This window comes from Anabrus simplex, chromosome 5 (genome assembly GCF_040414725.1).
Source record: "Anabrus simplex isolate iqAnaSimp1 chromosome 5, ASM4041472v1, whole genome shotgun sequence".
NCBI classification, from domain to species: domain Eukaryota; kingdom Metazoa; phylum Arthropoda; class Insecta; order Orthoptera; family Tettigoniidae; genus Anabrus; species Anabrus simplex.
This window is the reverse complement of record NC_090269.1, coordinates 96652800-96678303: the sequence shown is the minus strand read 5'-3', so window position 1 is coordinate 96678303 and position 25504 is coordinate 96652800. Positions and strand designations below refer to the sequence as shown.

General features: G+C 39.6%; 1 protein-coding gene across 1 annotated transcript in view; it reads left to right on the top strand.

Annotated features, from left to right (window-relative positions):
* The window catches only part of LOC136873792 (kelch-like protein diablo), a 273434-nt gene that overhangs the window by 233685 nt on the left and 14245 nt on the right, over window positions 1-25504 (top strand). The gene's annotated exons all lie outside the window — the stretch shown is intronic.

Genomic DNA, 25504 nt, shown 5'->3' with positions numbered 1-25504 from the left:
CTCATCTTTATTACATCCTTCCTCTTCTAATATCTTATTTACGTCTTCCTTAATACTCGACTTTAGGTCCATAAAGTCCTTGGATAGCTCTCTAAACATTTCCTTTATTTGTTCTGTCTGACAAGCCTCTCTTATCATCTCTCTTATTGCTCAAATTCTTCCCATCCAATGGAACTCACTGGTCCTGGGCCAGGATTAATTTTCACCCCTCCTATTATCAATAGCACCATCACCACCGCTACCACCAGTAGAGTAGCCACCACCCTTCTTTTTTCACCTTTCAGCTCCATTCTTGTCTCCATTTTGCTTCCCTTTATGCCGTTCCATCTCCCAATCACTATCCTGTACTGAGTCAACGTGTTTCCCATTGTTCCGCTGCTCCGCGCACTACTCAGCACATCCACACTCCTTACTGTCTCAAAGACGACTGGTGTCTGTGACCTCTGTATCTCTCTGTCTTGTGCCCTTTCTTTTACCTCTACATATCCTTCCTTTTCTGATGTTGTCTAACAACTCCTCCTCCTCCTCCTTCCTAGTTTCCCTTTTACCATCCCTTCCACCACTACTCATAATAAAGAAATACGAGGTGTGTTAAAAAAAAAGACCGAACTGTGGCTAGAAAAACTTTATTATGTAGCTTACATCATTTCACAGACTGTCCCCTTCAAAATAGTCCCCTGCACTATCAACAGCATGTTGCCAACGTTTCTTCCACTTTTGGAATGCTTCCTGGAATGCACTTTCTTTGATGGCGCGAAGTTGCCTCGTCGCATTCTCCTTGATCTCTTCAATGTCTTGGAAACGATGTCCTTTCAAGGTGGTTTTCAATTTGGGGAATAAGAAAAAGTCTGCTGGAGCCAAGTCGGGAGAATAGGGCGGATGGGGCACAACAGGAATTTGGTGTTTTGCCAGATAACTGCGGACTGAGAGAGAGGCATGTGCTAGCGCATTGTCATGGTGCAACATCCAGGATTTGTTTTCCCACAGTTCAGGCCTCTTCCTGCGCACAGCATCTCTCAAATGCGTTAAAACATTCTGGTGCAGTTCTTTGTTCACTGTCTGGCCTCGGGGTACAAACTCGTGATGGACAATGCCTTTCCAATCAAAAAACACAATCAGCATCACCTTGATGTTTGAACGACTCATTCGTCTTCAGTGACAGACATTCTACCGTCTTTGAAACGTTTAAACCACTCGTAGCATTGTGTACGACTCATGCATTCCTCCCCGTATGCTAGCTTCAACATTTCAAATGTTTCCACAAACGTTTTCCCAACTTTGAAGCAGAACTTCACGCACACGCGTTGTTCCTCAAGCTGTTTCATTATAGAATTCGACGAACATGTGACACACGCAATCACTTCAGAGGCTCTAACTCAACTGATAATGCAGGCAATGGAATGCGGAAAGCAGCGGTCTGTTGTCAGAAGTTGCCGATAGGCGCCGCCACAGTCACAACTTGCTCAATGTTGCGGTTTGCGCGCAATTTACAAAGTTCGGCCTTTTTTTGAACACACTTCGTATGTCCTATCAAATTTTGCTTTCTTTTTCAAATTCCAGCTAGTATGCTTCTCTCTCCTCCCAGTCTCTTCAGCACTCTGCATTCATTATGCTATCTTCCCAGCTCACTCCTTCTATTCTCCTCCAAATCCACATCACGAATGCCTCTAATCTTCTCTGTCCTTCCTTCCTCAGCGTCCATGTTTCTGCACCGTATAGAGCTATACTCCATACATAACACTGTACTAGTCTCTTCCTCAGATCTTTCTCCAGCAGGCCACAAGACAGGGTTTTCTTCTTGTTACAGCTTTCCTTAGCTGCAGCAATTCAGGATTTTATATCTGTTGTAGAGTGGAGGTCTTTAGTTATAATATTTCCCAGGTATTTAAACTTATTCACCTGCTCAATAGTTTCTCTCTCTATTTTGATTGTTGCATTTTAGCCTTTGCATCCAGGTATCATGAATTTTGTTTTCTTTTTATTTGTGCTCATTCCATACTCATGACTGTAGCTTTAATGCACATTCAGTGCCTCTAAAATCGTCATTTGGCAGAAAACTATGATCAGGAACAAGAAGTTTTATTTTTATTGTTTCTGAAGTTGGATGTGATTTTAATATGGTTTTCAACATAACAAGCAGCTTAATGTTAAGCTTACTTCGTGTGTACCACGACCTGCCTGACCTTCCACCCATAAATAAGTGAATACTTTATTTGAGGCACCATCATGGATTCCACACTTGTAAAACCATAACAGATGCTTATAAAACACAACATTGGTAGAGGTAGAGTTCTTTGCATATCAAAGGACATAACTGCTAAATCCAACTCCTCACTTGCATGACGCATCTCCTTTTGCATTTCACTATGAACCCTTTCTGCTTCTTCTTGGTGTGTAACTAACAAAATGACCGGACCTGAATCAGGTCTGTTCAGGAGAGAAATTTGTGGGGTTATCTTGAAACTAAGACAATTCTATACTGCAACAGTTTTCTTAGGACCTTCCATCCGCTTGCCTGTTAGCTCCCTCCTTTCATCTCATGCGGCATTTAAACTATTCTTCCTGTACTTTCACTTAAATGATAACTCCTAAACCATTCGAGACCGGGAAAGTTGGCCAGGTAGTTAGAGGCATGCAGCTGTGAGCTTGCATCCGGGGGATAGTGGGTTCGAGCCCCTCTGTCAGCAGCCTTGAAGATATTTTTCTGTGGTTTCCCATCTTCACACCAGACAAATACTGGGGCTGTACCTTAATTAAGACCACAGCTGCTTCCCTCCCACTCCTAGTCCTTTCCTGTCCCATCGTCGCCATAAGACCTCTCTGACCTTTCTGTCGGTGCGACATGAAGCAAATTAAAAGAAAACATTCATGCAAATATACTGTAAAGATTATTGAAGTGAATAAACAATTATTTTGATAAGCATTATGTGATTAATCTTGAAATACATTTTTTAACTCTTAAGGTTAATTTTTTAATGCAAACTAGAACATAAAAATGGTTATTGAGAGCTGCCTTTTACAGATCGGTTTATACCATTGCAGACTTTTTTGTAGATCTTGTTATGGTCAACTTCTTCTACATATAATTGGGGTCCACATTTGACTTTTAAAAGTTTGGGATGGCCATATTTTCTGTGACTTCTGTAAAATCGCCAGTATTCGGCTCCCTTTTGTCATAGCTTAATGTTTCATACAGTTAAACCTTCCTTGATAAATTCCTTATACAGCAGTGAAAACTGTATCAAGATCCAAAAATTAACCCACACAATCTACACACACACATACCTACTGGGGACTTATTTTGTATTATCATCATCATTGTTGTCGTCGTCCTTTAACCGTCTCCAGTCGCCCAGGTGCAGTACAAGAGTGCTCCCCACCTTTGTCTATCCAGGTACATTTCTTTGTTCTCAACTTGGTGCCATTCCTCTTCTCTTCCTTCCAGGTTCTGCTTTACTTAATTGATCCACCATTTCCTTGGGTCTGCCTCTAGGTCTTTTACCTTCTAGTCCCTTTTCTAGCCATTTTCTTGCTGTTTTCATATGATCTATCGTTTTTGCATGGCCGTGCTATTTGAGTCTTGATGTTCTTACATTTCTTACATTAGCGACTGCTTTATTTGTGTACTATGCCGGTCTAAGTGGCTCAGACGGTTGAGACGCTGGCCTTCTGACCCCAACTTGGCAGGTTCGATCCTGGCTCAGTCCGGTGGTATTTGAAGGTGCTCAAATACATCATCCTGATGTCAGTAGATTTACTGGCACATAAAAGAACTCCTGCGGGACAAAATTCCGGCACCTCGGTGTCTCCGAAAAACGAAAAAGTAGTTAGCGGGATGTAAAGCCAATAACACTATTTGTGTATTATGACATATCTCTTCATTCTGTATCTTATCCCTTCTTGTTTTCTGTAGCATTGACCTCAGGAATTTCATTTCTACGGCTTGAAGTCTGCTACTATCTCTACTATTGATTGTACAGATTTCAGGGACATACTGTATGTAGTTATTGGCACGAAATTAACTTGATAAATGGTTCTCTTTGTATTGTACATACATATATATCAAGTAAGGAAGTGCCAGTACGATGCTAGGAACAAGAACTACTTTCTATCAGTCTTGACATATGGAGCTGAAACTTGGGTAACAACCAAATTAGAGGGATGTAAAATCTAGGGAAGAGACAAGACTGGCCAAGAGAAGACAGGACCGAATAAGAAATATGATAATATGAGAAACAGTAGGTGTATGCAAAATACAAGTTACCGAGGTATGGGCACTTGGAAAGAAAGGAGGGAACGAGGACTCCGAAGTTGATGCTTGAAATGGAGTTTGAGTGAAAAGACCAACGACGAAGAGAACAAATCAAATTGAACAAGATGTAAGGAAGAGAGCGGCAGACTTTCAAGACATCCTTCGTAAAGAGTGGTATAAAGGCAGAGATGGAGAGCAATGATGCACAACCCAATGAAAGATCAAATTGGACAAGGAGAATATTGATGAGATATCAACACATATCCAAAAACAAAACAAAAAATTGGTCAACTGATGTCGGTATAATGCATAAAAGATTCCAAATAATTGTAACTTCAGCAGAACTTGGGATAGAGTGGTTAGATCTACGTTTGGCCACCTTGAATTGAACTACTACTCACTTCTGTTGTAAGCTAATTGAACTGTGTCACTCTCTAGGAAGTGATTTCTCAACTTTCTAACATGGAATTGAATTCATGTCCTTCTGAATGAATTGAGCACATTTTCACCACCACAACTACTTCCTAAACTATTGCTAATTCGGAGGAGCTAGTTGATGTTATAAATCTAGCTTACAACTCTTTTAGCTTGTGTTTTTCCAAACTCATTTCATGTGTTTGAAATTCTAGACTACGTTCTCCAGACATAGGTGTATCTGTAAATCAGAGGAAGGCTACTAGTTCAAACACCTCATTGTCAGAAAGTTGGAATTCACCTTAACCTTGCACTTTAAATGAAGGAACTTAATCTACTAATTTGAAGCTTCTGTTAAAGCAGTTCAGGTGGTTGTCTACAGATACCAATTATTTCTAACATTGCAGGGTTCAAGTCCTACAGTGTATGGTAGGAACATACTAGGATAAACACAAAGACAGGTCAGTGTCGGAAGAGGGAAGCAGCTGAAAGGTGATACAAGAACAAACATAAAACCACAAAAGTGCAATGACACTCTCCAGGTCTTTGTAAATTACCATCTTGAAATAGATAGGATCTTCCCTGATCTTACTTGGTTTCTCTATGTCCATTTCTTCTCATACCCCGAGGAATTCATTTCTCTTTCCCAGATTAATCAGGAGAGCATGCTTCAACACTCATGGAATGGCCATCTTGAGCAATCTTCAATCTTGATTTGGGATGTATAGAATAAGAAGAAAGCTGGATAAATACAGGAGAAGGGAAGAGACAAAAGGATAAGGATGAAAACAGGCAGCAAAAGACTATATAGCCTGTGTCAAATGTGAAGTGTTTTGGCTGCAAGTGTTTACCCAGAATTGTCCAACCAAACAGCTGCTATGTTGTTGCATTATCCCACCCACTACATGCGTTGCACTCTGCAGAAAATTTCACTGCATTAAATAACAATTGTGCCAGCCCAAAATAGGTTTACTTCATAAAACTGACTGCAATGAAAATGGTTTCTCATTTGACACAAACTATAGAAACACAGGATAAACATAAAAGTAATCAGGGGAAATGTTTGTCAGTTACTCAAAAGGAATGGGTTAGTTTAAGTAATGGAAAGGAATAAACAACTGATATGTCAAAAGATAGGAACATAAATAAGGAATGCATGAAGTTGGAACAGAAAGAGAAGACAAGAACAAGCATAAAAATTAAAGGACAATGTCCACTGACTTCATGTCTTATTCATGTTCTTATTTGTCACTTGCTTGTTTCTTTCCACTACAAAAAATTGTCAACCACTGAACATGGTACGAAGGCGAATCAAAAAGTAAGTTACACTTCCAAGTTATGACCATTTATTAAACTACCTACACATAGGCAACATGGCTGTGACAACATGTCAATGTAAATTCACTTTTCCACATAGACCCCAAGAGACTGCAAACATTTCTTGGAACGGTAAACAAACTTTTTTATTCTGGTTGCGTAGAAATCACCTCCAGCGCTGTGTAACCACCTGGAGACCACTGCGTTGACCTTCCCATCCACACGGTGAACATTTACAATGGTACTGGGCATTGTGGGCTTGCCTTCACGATATTCGTCCATGAGATCCATCCACCGAGATCCTTCCTCAGCTTACCGAACACATGAAAATTGCATGGCAGTAAGTCTGGACTGTATGGAGGATGTTGCCATACCCTCACTTGAATCGCTGTAGCAGTTGGGATGTTTGGCGGGCCATGAGAGGTGTTGCGTTATCGTGCAACAAAATCACACTGGTGCTCAATTTTCCCCGCCACTTTTCTTTAATTGCCTTGCACAACTGGTTCAACGTTTGATCATACGGAGCCGAGTTGATTGTCGTGCCTTACAGCATAAATTCCATGTGCACTACACCCTCCATATCAAAGAACAATGACACCATTACCTTTCCTGCTGAAGGTTGGACCTTGGCCTTCTTTCGTGGTGGTGATGTGGTGTGCACCCATTCTATCAATGTTCTCTTTGTTTCGGTGGTGAAGTGGTGGACCCACATTTCATCCCCAGTGATAATTCACCGCAGAAACTCGTCGCCCTCCACTGAATACTACTGCAAAAATGCTAGTGATTCGAAACGTTATCCCATGTGAACATTGGTAAGCAGATGTTGGACCCATCTTTGACACAGTTTACGAAATCCAAGGTGCTGATGAACAATGGAGAACACACTGCCATACGAAATGTTCAGCATGCTGGCAATTTCCTGCAGTGTTATGCACCGATTCTCTCTAATGTTCCCATCCACACGGTACACATTTGCAACGGTACTGGGCGTTGTGGGCCTGCCTTCACAATATTCATCCATGAACTCCGTACGTCCGGCATCAAATTGCTTACACCATTTTACAGTACCTAGGTGAGAAATTGCATGCTCACCATATACAGCAGTGATTTCATGATGAATGTCCATGCAGTTGAGTCATTTAGCCCATAGAAATCTGATTTGGAGTGAACATCCAGTTGATACGCCATTGAGCCTAGCCCATTCTGCACACGCAACACGACGAGATACTACACCAACCTTCCTATTGGATGTGTCAGCAGTTACTGTAGCTTGCTCCGCATTGGCCACGGTCACGACGCACAGCATCCTATAATACCAATATAAATGGTCCGTTATTGGACTTATAAATTTTCCAGCTAACTTGTTCCTGGTTGCCAGCGTTTTGCCCCCGTGTGCTAGGTTGGACTCGTCAGTTGGTACCTAGCACACCTACCAAGACGCATGACTAGAGCATACTGTGGAGGCCACTGCATAGGCTACTTGAAGCCACTGGCAGTGTCAATGCACTATGAGAGACTTTGTCTCACTACCCAAAATTGATGCCTGCTTGGCCAATCGCGGTACAATCTCACATGGAGTGAACAGGATTTGAGGCTGAGTTTTAATTAATTTTGTCAGGTAAACACCAAATGTGAAATGCCAGAGATCTCTTACTTTCCAAACAATGATCAGTGGTAGAGTATCAGCCTCTGGATCCCAAGATCTCAGGTTCAGACCCAGCAGAGGTAGTTTGATTTTTGAAGGGCAGAAGGAAATATGTTCAACATTTCCTGCTGGGGCTGTAAATTAATGAATGACATGGTCACTACCTTCCCAATCCTACAGCATTTTCCCATCCTCATTTTGGTATGTTTCCAATGTTAAACCACTGGCAGAAGAAAACAGTGTAGTTCCATGTTTTTAAAAAGTTAGTTTTGATATATCAGCAGATATTGACACTGTGGCGCAAAGAGGACCAGGACCAGAAAGGAAGCGACTGTGACTTTAATTAAGCTTCAGCATTGGCTTAATTTGAAAATGGGGAAACCATGGAAAATTATAGTCAGGACAGCCAAGACAGGGCTTCAGCCTCACTTCCCAAATACATGCTCACAGCTACATGACCCAAATCACGTAACCAGCTTGCTTGATTGGGAAGGTAACAGCCTTCGCCTTAATTAAAGAACATTTGCCTGTTGTGAAAATGGGAAAGCACAGAAAATCATCTTGAGGGCTACTAGCGATGAAATTCGAACCCACTATCTCCCAAATGCAAGCTCACAACTGCACGGTCCTAAATACATGGCTAACTTGCTCGGTCGCGTGCTTGTTCCATATAAGTATCAGTGTATCTAATTGATTCACAATGGGCCTTAAAACTGCTAGCAATCATAACTTTATAGATCACAAGGCAGCTCCAGCTTGAGAAAAGTAGATACTTTCTTGGTAAATGCTCTGGAATTTTGGTATTGATGACTGTAGTCAGTGTTTAGGTCCTGTATTGTTGTCTGGAACCTTATCCAGCAGTCTTATGGTTAGCAGTCATTATGAAGAACACAAGTGTTTCGGTGGTGCACAAGTTTTGTGAATGTCAGGAGTGCTGGTTAAGATTCGAAGTTTCTGTGGCTGTCTTTCCTAACTTCATGCAGAATTTTATGCTCACAGGCTACATTATTTTCACATCCATGTTCTATCACCACTCAGGCAACAATACTGCCACATTGCAGACATGCGTTACTAAGCACCGTCCTACCACTGTGTGGAATTGCATGGAATCACAGCCAAGGATCATTTCAAAATTACAGGGTATTATACCACTTGCTGACAAAGTATCTCTAGTTAATTCTCATCTCATAATAGTTAGAGCCCCAGTCTTAAAACTTTCTGGGTGAAGGTTGTACTTACTTCCTTAGCTATTTTACATGGTATAGTTCATGCACAATGGTCAGTATGTTCCATGATCTGAGACCTCATATTTTTTAGCAACCACACTTCCTGCTCAGCAACAACCTCTGCAGACTGATTGCAAGGTGGAGAGTAAAGATTGATAATCATCAACTGGACTCGCATGCTTTTGCCAGGTGCTTCCCCCCCCCCCCTTCTGAACATTTCTCAGGCTCACGTAATAATTATATTTTAATTGGTGCACTAGCATTCGCCAATCTCTTCCCTCATGTTTATCATATTCATTGACATTGCATGCAGATGCTACAAGTCAAAGAATAAGTATTCCCACACAGATATATATGCCTTTGTTGGCAAGGCCTTGTGTTTTATAGTACACTCCCTCGATCAATGTACAGGATATGATAGGTAGGCAACAGGGAGGGGAAGAAAAACAAGTTGCAGAACACAGGTGGGCTAATGTTTTATGGGGAAGGAAAATTAGGACTAACATTTCTCATCAGGGAGTGAGTTTAGGAGAGACATCCGTGAGGAATCGATATGAGTAACTGAAAGTAGGTTCTGCAGGTATCAGGGAAGGAAGACCAGAAGAGAAGGAGATCTAATGAGGTGGGTGGGGCTGAGACTGTGATCATGGAGGACTTTGTTGTTAGGCATGTGGAGAAAGTGTGGAGGAAAGGGAACCAAGGTAGAGTGTTGTTCAGGAATTAGGTTAAGGCACATGTTGAGGGGAAGGACGAGGATAAGGAGAAAATGTTGTTCTTGATGGATGCAGTTCTTCTCTCACCACCACCCTCTTTGGTGTCCCGCAGGGTAGTGTCCTTGGTCCACTTCTTTTTGCCCTGTTTATTGATGACCTTATCGATACTGTTTCCCACCATTCATGTGAAATACTGCTCTTTGCTGATGATTGTAAAATTTTCAAACAGATCGATTCTCCTACAGATACAATCCAATTGCAAAATGCACATGATTCACTATCAGGTTGGTGTACTACATGGCGCCTTAAACCTCATCCCTCCAAGTGTTCCACCATTTCGTTCACACTTTGTAAATCCCCCGTTCTACAAGAACATCCATGTTCTATCACCACTCAGGCAACAATACTGCCACATTGCAGACATGCGTTACTAAGCACCGTCCTACCACTCTGTGGAATTGCATGGAATCACAGCCAAGGATCATTTCAAAATTACCCTGAACCAACCGATTGCTCTTGTTGACAATCAAAAAGACCTAGGGGTGCATTTTGACAGTAAATTGTTGTTTGTCTCGCACATAAACAGGGTTATCTCACGTCCTATGTCACTCCTTGGTTTACTGTACAGGTTTTCTGACATCACAGATGTAAATGCCCTCAGAGCATTCTACGTCTCCTGTATCTTACCTATTGTTGAATACGCTTCTCCAGTCTGGTCCATTTCTGTTTCTTCAAACCTCAGCCACCTTGACCGTGTGCAATCTTTTTTCTGTGCTATCGTCAGAGCCAGGGTCCCTGCATGTCGCAATCTAAGCACTATCCAAGTGCTTGGGAAACTGAACCTCAAGACTCTTTCTGCTTGGAGGAGAGTAGCCGACCTGAAGCTGCTGTACAAAGCAGTTAATGATCTGTTTAGGTCTCCAGATTTAGCTTCCTTATTCCCCCTCCACGTCCCATCCCGTAATACCAGAATGAAGACCCTATTCCATACTCCTTACTCCCGGCTTTCTCTCACCCAAAGGTCCCTTTCGGTACGTATTCCAGCAATGTTTAATACATTATTTATCAACAACAACCTAGATCTCTTCGTAACATTTCCTTCCTTCTGTCATGATATTTATCATATAACTTAATTTTCCTTCTTGTTCTTTACCGTTCTGCTCCTGTATTTACTGTAAATGTATTTTTCTTTGTTAATAACGTTGTTTATGTAAATATGTATTATATAAGATTGTACCGTTTTTATTGTGTATATTCGTGTCCTTTGTATTTATATATCTTTCAATTTAGATTCATATCTATTGTACATAACTCAGATCGTTGTAATTTGGCGTTATGCTGTTGCTGATCCTGAATAAATAAATAAATAAATAAATAAATAAATAAATAAATAAATAAATAAATAAATAAATAAATAAATAAAAAAATAAAAAAGCAAGAATAGGTACTAACATAGTTTGAGATGTATAGGACCTGGTTATGACAGCACGGGTGCCATTTAAGGAAGCAGACATTGTTATCAGTGGGATACCGTGTAGGAGGGATACTGACTGGAGGGTGATAGGTAATTTAAATGCGTCTATGGGGTGTGTATATAGAAAATTGGTAGCGAGATTTGTAGACCTTATATTCGCAGTAAAACAACTACAAGAGCGTCATTATGAATGGGGTAAAGATCTTGTGATGACCTTCGTGGACTTATGAGCGTGTGTAGAAACAAGGTATGGGAAGCCTTACAGAGAAAAGGTGTCGAGGAACAGACCGTAAAAAGAGTGAAGGAGATGTACAATGGGCGTGTCAGTTGTGTGAAAATAGGTGGAGAGAGAACAGGCTGGTTTGAGCAAAAAGGTGGATTAAAACAAGGAAGTGCTCTGTCACCTTTGCTCTTCGTAGTAACAGTGGACAAGATAATGACAAAAATGGCAAGGAAAATTGGAGAAGGAAAAATGAAAGTGATGATGTTTGCAGATGACCTGTTAGTCTGAGAAAAGGAAGAGGATATCCAGGGACAGTTAGATGCTTGGGTAGATGAGGTGGAACAATATGGAATAAAATTTAATGCCCAAAAGAGCAAGATAGTGACCACAACTAGAAAGAAGGAGAGACCTACGAGAGGGATAATGTTTGGAGGGGGACAGCTTAGAAAGGTAGAGAGTTACAAGTACTTAGGAAGTATCATATATGAAAGTGGAAGAAATAAGGAAAAAATCGAGCATGGAAGACAAGCAGGAGTATTCCTGAAAAGTGTCAGTAGCCTGGTTTTGGAGCAAGGATGCCCCTCAGAGAAGCAAAAGGGTGATATGCAGGATGTACTATATACCTATTCTGACATATGCAGCTGAGACTTGGGCAATGAGGCAGAGAGCCGTGAATAGAATACAGGCAAGTGAAATGAAATTTCTGAGAAGCAGGATAGGAGTGACAAGGTGGGATAAGATGAGAAATGAGAATGTTCGAGATATAGTAAAAGAAGAGCCACTACAGAATAGGATAGATGCATCTAGAAGATGGTATGGACACATGAAGAGAATGACAGAGGAAAGGATACCGAGGAGGATGCATGAAATGGAAATAACAGGTAAACGACCAAGAGGAAGACCAAGAGACAGGTGGATAAAAGGAGTGGAAGAGTGTGTACAGAGAAGAGGAGAGGACTGGGCAAGAGTGACTAGGGAGAAATGGTGGGAAGACAAGAGGAGATGGAGAGGCTTATGCTCCAAGCAGACCCGGCCAACAGCTGGAAACTGCAGATGATGATGATGATGATGACGATGCCACGAACCTGCTACGCAGGCGTAGCAGGGGGAGAGGTGATACTTCCACGTGGCGCGTCCCAGGTGGCGGATAGGGGGGTCCTAACCGGCTTGCCGGCGGACTTGAGGGAAATAAAATACCTCTCGCGGACCAAACACACACCCCCTGTGGGTGGGGGAGACTGACGAATAATACACCCACCGTATCCCCTGCCTGTCGTGAGAGGCGACTAAAAGGGGCGACCAAGGGTTGATTGTATTAGAACCATAAAATTACTTGTGATTAGTACCACCACGCGGAGAACACCAAGGGTTGCTTTTACTTGTGCGTTGTACCACTACATTAGGTACGAAATTGGTTTGTGATCAGTAGCACACAGGAGCACCGCGCGGTCGGCTTTTGCAGTACCTGTGATTAGTACCACCATATGAGCGGGACCATGGGATGATAGCTACCATGGTTCTGCCTTGCCTATGATTAGTACCCACTAAATGAGGAACACCACGGGATAGGGAGAGGTCCCAGTGGTTAGTACTCTTCTGTGATGAACACCATAGGTTTGCGTTGCCTGTAAATGGCGCCACAAAGTGAGAAAGCATAGGTCTGTATTATGTCGAATTTCATAAGCTCTGAGTAGTACAATATTGTGTGGAATGCCGCAAGTCTCTGCTACTTTTGATTAGTACCGCAACAGAACAAATACCATGGTTCTATTTTGATAGCGATCAGTACGGTTATGAGGGGCGGATAACTGCGATTTAGGTCCCCCATTTGACTGCACGCATAATCGATTCCGTGTTATGCTATAGCAGTAGTCCCTTGGTCAGTAATACGATATTGTCACGTCTGTTTATGTGAATGTGAGTCATTGCGGGTCGCAACCACTGATTGTTTTAAATTCATGTCCATCCATTCATTCTTCGTTCTCACGTTTTTGAATTCTGGTCAGTGGAGAATTTTAGATTTTTAATATATCATTCCATTTCGTCTCATTTCGTACCATTAGGGGCCGATGACCTAGATGTTAGGCCCCTTTAAACAACAATCATCAATCATCAATCGATGATGACGATGATTTGTAGATCTTAACGGGTGGGCAGGAGATAGGAATCTGTGATCTTGTGGACTTCACTTGAACCGCAATGGTACATAATCATTTTTTACAAAAACAGCCATTGTCCAAAAATTGAGTTTTTCTATAGAGTAAAAAAAAACTGGGTCCAGTCTCTTCTTTCCATTAAATGATTGCATACGTAATTTTATATCAACTATAGCATTGATTTACCTTCTCAGTACACTTTACATTAAATTTATAAATTGTATCGAATTTGAAAAACATAAAACTGAAATTGAAAATTGAAACATTGGTTGTTTTTGTGCAAATTCAAACATGAAAATAATGCTTTGCAGTCCACTGATTTATTGTAGTGCTTCATCACCACTGCTATTATCATCAGGATCAGTGCCATATAACATTTCAACATTTTCTACACTAACTTCGGCTTCAAGACTCATATGATATTCTCTGTTCTGAGGTTTTGTAAGCAACAAAGCCAGTCTTCGTATGTCCTGCAACTTGGCTGATTTCAGTGCTAGTGGTCCATGGTAGTTGGGTACAACATTCAGTGTTGTGGGGTGGGTTTGATCATTGCGTACAACGTGTTCCCATAGCCCATTGTAGGGGTAACGTACCAGAACATCTGATATATCTGTAGATATTTTGACCATTCTCACACTTCTAAGCTTATAGGTGGTTTACACTGCTTATAAAAATATGGAGACAGAGAAGATGCCATGTCAGAAATATCATCTTCTTTAATATTCACTAAATTAAACGGCGAAGGGTTCACTCTAGCAGATTTGATCAATTTGTCCCAATCACTTTGGATTTCTGAAGTATGCTTCTTCTTTTTAGTCTCAATGAGACTGAAATATTGGCCATTTGGGAGATAGCTATGACCTCTAATGGGGAATATGTACTTTAGTTTTGAACTCCTTGAAAAAGTGAACCAGAGCATAGAGGAATCGGATCATAACTTGATTCTTGTTCTAGCCTGAACATCCGTCGCTAATAAGTACCAATGTTTCAGTTCCCGGTGCCATATATATTGAAATGCTTAAGTAGCATTGAAGTTGCACCATTCTGGCCTTTTTTGGCAGTCATTTCATCATATACATTCATGTTGACCATCTTTGTTCCCATGTCATGAATCCCAAATACATAGTACCACAGTTGGTGGGCATAAATAACCTCACAACTATTAATATGAGGTAGAGGAAGGTTTTGTATGAAATCAAAAGAGATGTGAGTAACCTTGTTCCTCTGAGCCAAACGTTTGAACTTTCTCCTCGGTTCAGAAAAACCTATCAGCTTTACATAGGTGGACTTGCTTTTCAACTTTGTACCTGTTGATCTCATCTTCAGTTTTAGCTGAATCAATCTGCAGGTGCAGTGAATCGCATGTTGAACATGTATCACTTGTTGGTAGGCCAAATGAAATATTGAATTTATCTTTAAATACTTTTAGGTAAATGAGATATGGCACGTTCAGTCTATGGGATTTCAAGAAGAGTTTGTGCATTGCTCTCACAGTCAGAGTTTCAGAAAGATACATTCTGTTAGGATTTCTTCTCCTAGAATAATGAGATTGCTGTACTTTAAAAGACTGGCTGTGATTAATAATCAGGTCAATAACTAGTGGAGGAGTCTTTCTAAAACGGTTATCATGCCTTCCTCTCTTATCCTTGGGTGAACAACCTGTATTAACCAGCGACTGTTGAATCCTTCGCACCGTCCACGTGTGATTCCAAAAATAGAGGCAAACGCCCTAACATAAACAGGAATCTCTTTGTCTGATGCTCGAACTTTATAGCAGAAGCTTGCACAATGTTTGTTTTTCTCACCTTTTCTGCATAACCTCCACTATCCGTGTGATCAGATTTTCGAGATCTCCTACTGTATGGAGCATGAAATGATATCAGACCACTTAGATGAGAATCTTATTCGTCTTTATTTGCTAGTTTGTTGAACAGAGTTAAAATATTGTCCCTTTCTTTGGCCTTGACTTTAACGAAGCATTGCAATCTTGAACACCTACAAATAAACAGATAAATAACATGTAATGCTAGCTGTTAATAATCTTGACCATAGTGGCCGGTATTGGATCCGTACAGGAATTTTAATTTGACTAGCTGATGAAGGGAATGTATTAAGATTCTTGAAACATGTACTAGACTTATGTAAATAAATATAAATAATTAATATTTAGTATTGACTATACACTACATATTTGTTATGCTAGCTGTATGATGCACATCATTGTTACTATGTGTAAAGTACGGGTATGTTTACCTGCAATCTAGTCCAGTTGTTCGCACAGCAACCTCTTTGCCTTGGTGATTAATGTGTGTTTCACCAGATACTTTCTTCTTTTTAATTACATCTTCCTTTTTCTCCTGTTTAGCCCTTTTATGCTTCCAGTTTGTTGAATTTGCAGGATCAGTATACACACAATCACTATCTATGTCAGCCATTTTGAAGTCACTGCCTACTTGATAACGATATGTCATCAAGATTTTTCTGGACATTTTCACTTTTTGTAACAAAGTCAAAGGTCAATGGTTGTTTTTGTAAAACAGGGCAAATCTTAACATGCATTTATAATGGAACTATGGATGTTTTTGTGAAGTATTTGAATGTCCATTGGTGCAGCATGTTGCAAAGTACAGAGTGGTGGTCTCCATTAAAAAATCTAATTTTTGGACTATGGCTGTTTTTGTAAAAGTGTCTTCAATTACTGTAACGTGACGATAAGTCCCTCCCTCCTACCCTAGAGTTTGACAACACTTTAACATTTTCACTCCAGTTGACTGCTGTAGCAGTCAGGAGGAAGCTGTGCCTCATAGCCGGTTGACTGCTGCAGAAGTCGCATGTCTTTCAGCTGTTTTCCATTTCACTATGATAGACTGCTGGGGAAGTTCACCTTGGAGGTCTCTCGTGGCTGTCTTTGGAGTCTATAGTTACAGCTATGGTCAACAGATGACAGGAGTAACCAATTCGAAGATGAAAGGAACGTGTCTGCTATGCTAGGCTTACTCACTTCACGCCTCATTGGTCCTGTGTGCTTCGCTTTCAGTTGCATTGAAACTTTGAAAGGTCCCATCTTCCCTCGAGTCTGACAGCAGGATCTCATCTTCCTGATGCGTGGAGTATGTACAGAACTTGTATTGTCTGCAAAGCACAGAAGAATTCTAAAAGAATTGTTAGCCTATGACTTGCAAATACAGGTATACAATTTATAATTTGAAATGAATGTTTATGTTAAATTATAATATGTATTTAACAAAAGTGAAATAAAGGTAACCGAAGATAACATTTACAATAAGAAACGAAAGAAGTTTTTAACTCTGCCAGAACTTCTAAAATTATTGTTAAATGATGTATGCAAATCAATGTAGGTAAACAAATTGCAATTTGAAGTTAATAACAATAACAAACAAAAGAAGCTTTTACTCCAACATTGTCATGTCCAAAGCCATGGATCTAAAAGGAGGATGGGAAGTTTTGACTGAATAAAAGGTGCTATAAATATGATGGCTAAATATGCATTAAAAATAAAACTCTGCATGTCCTCTCTTAACATCGCGAGCCAGCTGCTGGCAGGAGAGTGGAGCGATCAAGTATCCCATACAGGGGGCTCGGTGAGCCACCCGCTGCTCGCGTCCAGATGGCCATGCTTCCTTACTCGCTCACCAGAGTGAAAGGGTTAATCATGTTGTATTAATGTTATTAAGTGGTAAGATATTTGGACTCTCGCAAGATTTCATTACTTTAGCCTACCTGTGGGTATCGCTTTATGTTTACAGTTTACACCTAGGAGCCCATCTTGGAACTTTGTAGAAAGAATTGTGTTGGTAAGGAAATGGCACCCCTTAAATTTTCTCTTCCTTAATGTTGCCACTACCTGTTTTCTCTGCAACAATCAGCGACCAGCCAGCCATAATAAAAGGAATTCACAGCTGCCTGCAAGGCACCATCTTCTGATCACTTGCTGGGGCATGGACCTCATTAAAGGCTGCTGGCCACTGGGGCAATTATAAGGTAGACTACCAAGTCTTAAACACCATGTAACTTTAGAACATCGAGTGGCCGATGGAGATACCTTGGTATCTTAGCATGTAAAGTTTGGGCAGTACTGTCACCTTGCCTATTTTTATGTACGTAATTGTGAATTTATTTATTCTAGAATTATGTAGAGCTTTTCCAGTTCCTTCAAGAATGAATGTACATGCCAATGATGGCTGTAATATTTTAAAGGAAGCGTGAGTGTGGACCCTCTTTTCCGTTTTTCTACTTCCCTTTTGTGACTAGAACTTTTCTAAATTTAACCTTCTATTTTCCATTTTTGTCTGTAGTTTCCTCTTGTTTGTAGTCACAAGTAGCATAGGCTTATCCGCTGCGTCCCTGAGTGTCAAATTCCTTTAGGTCTTGTTAAAATGTTAAGTTTGGCGATCGTAGTGTATGTTTCGGTATCCCTCTTCTATTTTTGTGCTGGCTGTTTTCCTAAATCTATTTTTGTCCCTTTTTAAATTTAAATATGTCATGACCTGTCAGTAGTATGAGCTTTGCTCCTGTTTGACTTCGGGATTCTCCCCCTTTGAATGTTGAGTTGTTGTTGTTGCCTTTCTTTTACTGCTAAAAGGGCGAGTGTTTTGGCTGTGTTTACTGTGTTCCTGAAGGCATCAAGGCCTCATTTCACCTTTGGAAAATGGGAATCCAAATTGTTCCTTATGATTAATTTGGCTCTGAGAGGACACTCTGCCTGTTGAGAAATTCTTATGCTTTTTATAAAAGTTGGTCTTTACAAATTATTTATGAAATTATTATTCAGAGTGATCAATTGCTTGATATTGTAACTCAGTTATTTTGGTTGAAAACCTAGAAGAATAAAAAAAAAAAGAGGGAAAAAAAAAAAGAAAACAAAAGATCTAAATCTAAGAAACTAAATATATTATTTTTGACTCCATGTGATTTTCATTATTTCATTCGTTCAGCCCTACGACCCTACCGCTTTTTCGCAACCCACTGTGGAGCATCGTTACAACAATTACAATCAGAGGAAAATGGTAAATAAAAATGTAAACAGCCTTTGGGATGGGCTTAAAGCATTTGTTGAGGAGTGTGAAAATAGGTATGTATCTTTAAAGGTGGTAATGAATGGAAAAGATCCACTATATTATTACAGAGAAATAAAGAGATTCTGAAGGGTGTGCAGGTAAGAAACAAATAGAGTTAGAAATGGTTGTGGAAAGGAGTGTGTAAGTACTTTTAGGCAGAAACAGGTTCCAGGTAGGATATTCCAGGGATCATTAATGAACAAGAGGAGTGTATATGAGAGGACTTACAGAAGGCAGAAGTATTCAGTCAGCAATATGTAAAGATAGTTGGATATAAGGATAATTTCCTGGTAGAGGAGGTGACTAATACTGGCAAGGTACAGAAATTTACCTATGGGAATATAGGCATTTAGAAAAAAGATACAAAATTTGAAAGCTAGAAGAGCAACTGGGATTGATAAGATTTTAGAGGATATACTAAAGGCAATGGGTTGGGATATAGTGCCGTATCTAAAATATTTATTTGATTACTATTTGTTCAAAGTAACTATACCAAATGAATGGAAAGTTTCTATAGTAGCCCCAGTGAAGAAAAGAAAGGGTGACAACCCTTTCAGACCTGAAAGAAAACTGGCGGTATGAATTTTTGTTTGTACGTCAAAAACTGACTAAAATGCTCTTAAATACATATATTTTTAGTTTATTCTACAAAATAAAAATTAACATCTGAAAAAAAGCACCCGCACAGTTGTGCGTGTCAGAACTTTATTCACTACTTACAAAAATGAAAAATTACCTCAATGCATGTGAATATACATATGTACATGATCAAATGTTCTATTTTACAGTGGGGAATAATTTAAAACAATTAAATCTTCATTCAAACACAAGTAAATGTTACATTTTCTACATTGAGGAAGAGTTTTGCTTTTACTGCCCTTTTGGCAGCAGCAACTTGTCGTCAGACCTGAAAGAAATCTGGAGGTGTCAAAACGTCAAAACTTACTCAAATGCTGTCAAATACATGATTTTACAGTTTATTTTACAAAATAAGAACTATCGGCTGAAAAACAGAACCCACATAATTGTGCGTGTCAGGACTTCATTCTCTACTTGCAAAAAATTAAAAAATTCAACTAGTACATGTGAATATGTTCTATTTTACAGTGTGGAACGATTTTAAACAATTAAAATCTTATACATTACATTTCTCATGTAGAGTACGAGTTTTGCTTTCACAGTCCTTTTTGTGACAGCACCCAGCACTCCTGCATGCATTGCCTGTAAGGAAACCTATCCCGCACATATGTGCGTATCAAAATTGAAAACCTCATGGTATTATGTACGATGTTGTAAGTTTACAATTTATGTTTGCTACACAATTTACACACTTCATTGAGTATATTCTGATATTCAGTAAAGCTTCTAGATTAATATGAATGCAATAAATAAATAAATACTTACTTTAGGCATTACTGCTTCCCGCCATCTTGCTAATGAAATGTATTTTTAAACTCTTCTTCCTGCCCCCTGGTGGTCAAGTACTGAATAAAAACAGCTGAAGTACATGCTATGTGTCCCGCACAAGCACTGCAGTCCGGTCTAGCACCAAAAAAACATCAAATAAGCTCAGACATAAATAAAACACAACCCCGCACAATTGTGCGTACACGGTCTGAAAAGGATCAAGCCGCTAATTACAGGTCAGTCATCTTGACTTGTATTGCATGTAAGCAAATTGCTAACTGGCTTGATAGAAGCCAGTTCAGGTTTCGGGAAGGTTATTCCAGTTCAACTTACAGGATTCCAGCAAGATATAGCAGATATTTTTGATTGAGGAGGTCATATGGACTGTTTATTCCTTACATTTGTGACGAAAATAAGGGATATTGGACTGGACAAAAGTGTGATTGAGTGGGTTGCCAAATCTTTAGAAAACAGAACTCAGAGAATTGGAGCTGTAACTATTAAGAAGGAGGAGGGGGCGGGGGGCCACAAGTTAGTACGAGGCGTGTTTTTTAAGTAAGGGCCGTTTGAAAATAACTACACAACGAAAGACAATTTTCAAACCCCACCTTTATTTGAAGATTCTACATACTTTATTTTTCAACATAGCTGCCAAGTTTGTTTAAACACTTACCATTCCTTACAACTAAATTTTGAATACCCTCTTCTTAGAAACTTGCCACCTGCTCTGATAACCAAGAGTTCACGGCCGTCAGGAAAGGCGTTTTAGAGAGCTGTTATTGTGAAGCATCTGTCCTCACGAATCTTCGCTTCTACTGATGCCACCAAATCGTCTTTGATCAGAGATGGGCGACCGGAGCGGGCCTCATCATGGACGTTGTCATAGACATCTTTGAAGTCTCATACCCACTTATGCACTTTACCTTCACTCATACCATTAGCACCGTACACTTTGCAAATCTGTCGGTGAATGTCTGCAGCAGACAGGTTCCTTGCCGACAAAAACCGTACCACTGACTGAACCTCGCACGGAGCGAGCGAGTCTATAATCTTGAACATTTGAACAAGCACAGAACAGAACCATACAGGTTAGCCACAGAGCTGCAACTGAGCACCATTGTTGCAATGCGCATGCTAACTGCTAGTGTCTACAACAAAACGGCCCTTAAAAACACGCCCTGTATTATTGGAGCTTTATGATTTCTTGTGTACATAAATTATATAAATAAAGAACTGGAATCACAGAGAAGGCTTTTTTCAAATAATGTGAATCTGTATAGAGTAGTACAGGATTGTGAGCAACTGCAAAAAACCTTGACAGTGTTGTGAGATGAACAGCAGACGATGATAGTACGATGATACATGGGATGAAAAGTCAGGTTGTTTCACCAAGAGGAAAAGTCCTCTCAGTTTTAATTGATGGGTGAAAGTATATCATCGGGATCAATGTATGTAATAAGGAGTTAATATAAGGAAATTGAGGTAATCTCATTTATGAGGTTGAAAATAAAAATTGCAGGTGACTTCATATGGTTATGAGGGTATTTAGGGGGTTGTAGGAAGGATTTAAAAGAGAGGGCACATAAATCTCTTGGTAAGTCCCCAGTTAGAGTATACATCCAGGGTATGGGATCCTCACCAGGATTGCTTGATACGAGAACTGGTAAAGACCCAAAGTAAAATCGCAAGATTTGTTATGTATGATTGATTGATTGATTGATATCTGGTTTGGGCTAGAACAAATTTGTTAATTTCATTGACCTATCTCAATCCCATCCTTGTAGTTGTGTCGGTGACAGTTTCTGATATTTTCTCTTCATATTATGGCCAAAAAACATTAACATTATCTTCAAGTGTTCAGAGATAACTATAAAATTATAGTTCCATTCATTTTACATTCTAATGCCAATAAAAGGAACTATTATGCATTTGTTGCGTGTATCGGTGTGATGTAAATATTATTATTCGTATATATGTATCATAAATGAGAATGATTAGGTACATTTTCTTGTAACCATTTTTATGTTTTCTTAGTTTAAAATTTTAAATTTAATGGTCAGTTCGCATTGTAACTGTAGATATGTATGCTTTCTATCCTGTCCTTTTTTCACCTAGACCATGGCGCAATATATGTGATGAAATCCAAACTAAAAAAAATCTTCGTATTTTTTATTTTCAAAAGTTGGCAGGTATGCTTATGCAACCAGTCCCTATTATGGAACGTGTGGAAATGCTACTCATAGGGTTGGTTGATGCATGCATTTCCGCGGGCTTGGCAGACTGATACATAACAAACTTCTGGTTTGATGAGGAAAGCAACAGAAAACTACCTAAATCCTCATTTTCTCTTCAGTGACGCCTAGGCATCTTATGACAGCTGGTAGTGGAGTAATTAAGTATCAAACCAGCCTTTGGGCTGAGTGCTCGACAGCAACCTGGATATGAAAGTGATAGTTCAGTTCAGTGCAGTTCATTGACTGTATAAGTTGCCAGGTTCCTTTAAAACTAAAATGATCCTTCAGAGAAGAAACATGTTTTACTATAGACAAAATGTATTAAATTACTATTTACAAGTTCACTGGAGTTCAGTTGTACTACTTCACTCATTTTGTATCCACGAACTTGGTCGAACAGATGGCCTTGTTCTCCAACAGGGTCCCTCTCAGCACTATGTATGTCATCCTCAAAGCAGATCACAAGCACAAGAACTTGAATTGCATGCTGTGCTGAATTTTGCACGGTCAAGACCATCTGGTTGACTCGTTCATTGCTGATGCACTGCCCAATGACTTGTGACCGACTCGTGATCATCTCGTAACTAACCCTCCCCCAGCTTAGTTCTTTTTTTTATATGCAAGCAGAAGATTCTCGATGGTGGATCTTGCAGTTTCCTGCTGCCTGTCCATTGTTAGTCTGCTTCCAGCATCTTCAAAGGAACTTTTCAAATTTCCTTTCCCGCGCTTCACTTAATCACTGGGGCTGTTGTTTTTCTTGCCTCCACTGGTTCTCCTCACTCTCAGCCTTCATTGTCGTAATACTGTCGTGGTTCTCCCTTGTACTTCTACACTATGCCGGTGCGTGTTTGCAGTAGTACAACTCCACAGCTCGCTCTGCAAAGCTCTTTGTTGTAGCTGCAACCTCTACCAGCCTCTGTTCTACTGTAGCTTGTAATGTGATAAAGCATGTCAACCCATATCTGGTAATGTATTTTTCTAGTCACAGCTGGTGATGTGGGGATTACACTTATCCCAACTTAGGAACTTATTGTTATTTTTTTTTTGGAGGGGGAGGGGTCAGATAACAAAAACTGCAGTTTTAATTATGTAATCTTGATTTTAACTAGGATTGAAAGGAAATTCAGGAAACAGAAATTGTAATAAACAATGGAACAATAATATATTTGAAATCGGCAGGAATCACTAAAAAATTGTACTGTATACATTAATATTTAGTAGTATACAATGTGTTACTTGTATTGTTGTATCTTAAGCTTTAACATTTAGTTAAAAAAGATAAATTAACTTGAAAATAGCAAGAAAACTTTAAATAGAGGATGGGTGATCAGTTGTACTTCCTCTTAAAGCAATAACCACCACCACCACCGCCACCACCATCAAACTTTAAATCATTTTTCACAAAGCCTCATTTAGAGAAATTTTTGCAAATGCAAATCTTGCACTGTGCACAGACAGGCACCCTGTAGTGAGCACAGAGGACTTCGGTCTAGCAGTTGCTTCCCATTGAGCATATTTTTAATTGTCTCCCATTGCTCTGGCATTTTACAAGAAGTTGATCCCCGAGATATGGTTCTGGGTAAATAGTTATGATATGAGGATTCATAAGACCTCATTACCCAGAAAAATAGCAATAACCACACATTACTCAGATCAGGCAATGCGACAGCTGCAACATTCACAGAGCAACTGACTTATTGAGAGGTATTTGGAAGCATCAGACCCTCCACACATCCATCTAGCGCTGGTTCTCTTTTTTTTTTTTTTTTTTTAAGTGGCTTGGATACTCAGAGCCACCACCTCACCACTGACGGGTTAGGATAGGGATGATATCTCATGCTTTATTGAGTAAAACATTTACTTTTGCAGTGACTGTACTCCACTGCTCTCAGAAAGAAACTTATAGATGACTTGCACCTCACAGTGTTCCCTGGTTCTAGTTCACCTGAATCTTAGGGGAGGGTATTTGTTTATTGTAATCCAAATTGTTTTTTATAAATGCATTGAAATAATTTTTATTATAGTTTTTACCTATTGCCACATTAAACATTATACCGTACTTCCCAGTGTATAAGAGGTACTTTTTTTACCCTTAAAATAGGCCATAAAATGGGTTGCTTCTTTTACAACAAAGGTACAGATTTGTTGTGCTTTTTTTTTTTTTTAAGCCTTACAATTTCAATTTTGAAATGATACAGAGCAAATATGGATGAAACCGCTCATGTTTGATGTACCCTCAATAGGATTGTTGGCTGAGAAATGTGAAGAAAGCATTAAAATGAAAATGAGTGGACATGAAGAAACACACTACACTATTGTACTTTAATGTTGTGCTGCCGACGATAATCTTCAAGTGAAAGACTCAGCCTAAGGAAAATATAACGGCAGGTGTGGTTATGCAGGTGCATGAAAAGGTTTGGATGGATGCAAATGGAATTAAAGTATGAATTGATAAAGCGTGGAGAAAGAAGAAAGGTACGCTACTAAAAAAGAAAGCTCTTGTTGTGCTTGATCAGTTTCGATCACACTTGATGGAGTCCATCAATCAAAAATTCCAATAGTGCAATATTGAATTGGGTGTTACCTCAGGAGGACTTTGTTTCATTAAACAAACCTTTTCAAGTGTTCATGAGAGAAGAATGGAACAAATGGATGATGGATACTAGTGTTTATCAGATGACACCGAAAGGGGCTCTGAAACAGCCTTATATCACACAGGTATGAAAGTTGGTGAAAGCATCATGGTCGCAAGCATAGAGTTGGTAATACACTAGAGGTAGCAGCGGCACCACCGTCTACAAGAAAACAACACCTGTAGCTGTTGAAATCTCAGCTGTTTGGCAAAAAGCTCACTCCACTGTACTCATCAGTGTAAATAGGGGACTTTTAAAACTATGTGGATATTGATATGGTTTTAAATATTATCAGAGACTACAGTATATTTGCGATGCTTCTGTCTAGTAGAAAGAAAGCCCAAAAAGCATAAATACAGGAGAAATGTGTGACAAAGGAGGACGGTGTTCAAAGTAAACAATCAATTTATTGTTCACGCTAAGTCTTTTAACAACATACTTTTAGAATCTTTTGTGTAAATGACCAGGACTTTGACCTAATTCTGCCTTTACAAGATATTAGAATCATTCCGTATTGACGGTTTTCACTTTACAAAAGAAAATGTAATATGCCCTCCTATTCGATACATAACATAACATAACATAACATAACATAACATAACATAACTCCATCATCAGATGGAGTAATAAAAGTCAAACATGTTTTGATACTCCTCCCATCCTCTCAAACACACCTGAGCTAAGAATAGGCATGATCATGAGAACAGGACCGTTAACTTTGAGAAGGTCAGG